Genomic DNA, 3048 nt, shown 5'->3' with positions numbered 1-3048 from the left:
AAGGGTCTTCCAAGGATGATGGATTCATCCTCATCCTTCCCAGTATCTAGGATTATGAAATCAGCAGGGATGTAAAGGCCTTCAACCTTTACTAATATGTCCTCTACTTGTCCATAAGCCTGTTTTCTGGAATTGTCTGCCATCTCTAATGAGATTTTAGCAGCTTGTACCTGAAAGATTCCCAGTTTCTCCATTACAGAGAGTGGCATGAGGTTTATCCCTGACCCAAGGTCACATAGGGCCTTCTCAAAGGTCATGGTACCTATGGTACAAGGTATTAAGAACTTTCCAAGATCCTGTTTCTTCTGAGGCAATCTCAGTTGATCCAATGCATTTAGTTCATTGGTGAACAGGGGAGGTTCATCTCCCCAAGTCTCATTACCAAATAACTTGGCATTCAGCTTCATGACTGCACCAAGGAACTTGGCAACTTGCTCTTCAGTAGCATCCTCATTCTCTTCAGAAGAAGAATACTCATCAGAGCTCATGAAGGGCATAAGGAGGTTCAATGGAATCTCTATGGTCTCTAGATGAGTCTCAGATTCCTTTGGTTCCTCAGAGGGGAACTCCTTATTGATCACTGGACGTCCCAGGAGGTCTTCCTCCTTGGGATTCACGTTCTCTCCTTCCTCCTTGGATTCGGCCATGATGGTTATATCAATGGCCTTGCACTCTCCTTTTGGATTTTCTTCTGTATTGCTTGGGAGAGTACTAGGAGGGATTTCAGTTATCCTTTTACTCAGCTGGCCCACTTATGCCTCCAAATTTCTAATTGAGGACCTTGTTTTATTCATGAAACTTACAGTGGCCTTGGACAGATCAGAGACTAAGTTTGCTAAATTAGAGGTATTTTGTTCAGAGTTCTCTGTCTGTTGCTGAGAAGATGATGGATAAGGTTTACTACTATTAAACCTGTTTCTTCCACCATTATTAAAGCCTTGTTGATGCTTTTGTTGATCCTTCCATTAGAAATTTGGGTGATTTCTCCATGAGGGGTTATAGGTGTTTCCATAAGGTTCACCCATATAATTTACCTCTGCTATTGCAGGGTTCTCAGGATCATAAGCTTCTTCTTCAGAAGATGCCTCTTGAGTACTGTTGGATGCAGCTTGCATTCCATTCAGACTCTGAGAAATCATATTGATTTGTTGAGTCAATATTTTATTCTAAGCCAATATGGCATTCAGAGTATCAATTTCAAGAACTCCCTTCTTTTGAGGCGTCCCATTACTCACAGGATTCCTCTCAGAAGTGTCCATAAACTGGTTGTTAGCAACCATGTCAATGAGTTCTTGAGCTTCTGCAGGCGTTTTCTTTAGGTGAATGGATCCACCTGCAGAAGTATCCAATGACATCTTAGCTAATTCAGATAGAACATCATAGAATATATCCAGGATGGTCCATTCTGAAAGCATGTCAGAAGGACACTTTTTGGTCAGTTGCTTGTATCTCTCCCAAGCTTCATAGAGGGATTCACCTTCTTTCTGTCTGAAGGTTTGAACATCCACTCTAAGCTTGCTCAGCTTTTGAGGAGGAAAGAACTTGGCTAAGAAAGCCGTGACCAGCTTATCCCAAGAGTTCAGGCTATCTTTGGGTTGAGAGTCCAACCACACTCTAGCTCTGTCTCTTACAGCAAAAGGGAAAAGCATGAGCCTGTAGACTTCAGGATCTACTTCATTAGTCTTAACAGTATCACAGATCTGCAAGAATTCAGTTAAGAACTGAAAAGGATCTTCAGATGGAAGTCCATGAAACTTGCAATTTTGTTGCATTAGAGAAACTAATTGAGGTTTAAGCTCAAAATTGTTTGCTCCAATAGTATGGATGGAGATGCTTCTTCCATGTAAATTAGAATTAGGTGCAGTAAAGTCACCAAGCATCCTCCTTGCATTATTATTATTTTCGGCTGCCATATCCTCTTCTTGTTCGAAAATTTCTGTAAGGTTATCTCTGGATTGTTGTATTGTAGCTTCTCTTAGTTTCCTCTTCAGAGTCCTTTCAGGTTCAGAGTCTGCTTCAACAAGAATGTTCTTGTCCTTGCTCCTGCTCATATGAAAAAGAGGGAACAGAAAAATAATAATAATAGGGATCCTTTTTGCCCAGGTATAGAGATTTCCCTGTGTGAGTAGAAGAAGAAAAGAATGTAATGTAAAGAAGGGAAGTAGAGAAAATTCGAACACAGATGGAAGAAGGGGTTCGAATTTGGGTGAGATGAAGTGTTAGTAGATGAATAAATAAATAGAAGGAGATGAGAGAGAGGGAGAATTTTCGAAAATAAAATTTTGAAAAGGGGTTAGTGATTTTCGAAAATTAGGAATGAAATCAAATTGAAAATTGAAATAACTATTTAATTAAAAAGAATTTTTTTTTTTGAAAAAGAGGGAGATATTTTCGAAAATTAGAGAGGGATAATTAGTTAGGTGGTTTTGAAAAAGATAAGAAACAAACAAAAAATCAATTAGTTAGTTGAAAAAGATTTGAAAATCAATTTTGAAAAGATAAGAAGATAAGAAGTTAGAAAAGATATTTGAAAGTCAAATTTTTGAAAAAGATAAGATTTTTAAGATATGATATGAAGATATGATTAGAATTAGTTTTGAAAAAGATTTGATTTTTAAAATCATAATTAATGACTTGACTCACAAGAAATCACAAGATATGATTCTAGAATTTAAAGTTTGAATCTTTCTTAACAAGTAAGTACAAACTTGAAATTTTTGAATCAAAACATTAATTGATGATGTGATTTTCGAAAATATGATATAAAATTAAGAAAAAGAATTTGAAAATATTTTGAAAAAGATTTTTGAAATTTTTGAAAATAAAAAAAATGGAAAAGATATGATTTTTGAAAAAGATTTGAAAAAGATAAGATTTTTAAATTGAAAATTTGATTTGACTCATAAGAAACAACTAGATTTAAAAATTTTTGAAAAAGTCAACTCAAATTTTCGAATTTTATGAGAGAAAAGAGGGAAATATATTTTTTTATTTTTGAATTTTTATGATGAGAGAGAAAAACATGAAAATGATGCAATGCATGAAAAT

The 3048-nt window shown here is 35.6% G+C and overlaps 1 non-coding gene across 1 annotated transcript; it reads left to right on the top strand.

The window, feature by feature from the left end:
• The first annotated feature begins 1409 nt into the window (after positions 1-1409).
• On the top strand, positions 1410-1517 carry LOC148575920 (small nucleolar RNA R71). The gene has a single exon (XR_015903144.1). It is a non-coding gene; the product is annotated as a small nucleolar RNA R71 (small nucleolar RNA).
• The last annotated feature ends 1531 nt before the right edge of the window (positions 1518-3048 follow it).

This window comes from Arachis ipaensis, chromosome B1, assembly GCF_059453495.1.
Source record: "Arachis ipaensis isolate K30076 ecotype BB chromosome B1, ASM5945349v1, whole genome shotgun sequence".
In the NCBI taxonomy this organism is placed as follows: Eukaryota; Viridiplantae; Streptophyta; class Magnoliopsida; order Fabales; family Fabaceae; genus Arachis; species Arachis ipaensis.
The sequence above is the reverse complement of the archived record's forward strand: the minus strand, read 5'-3'. Positions and strand labels throughout refer to the sequence as shown.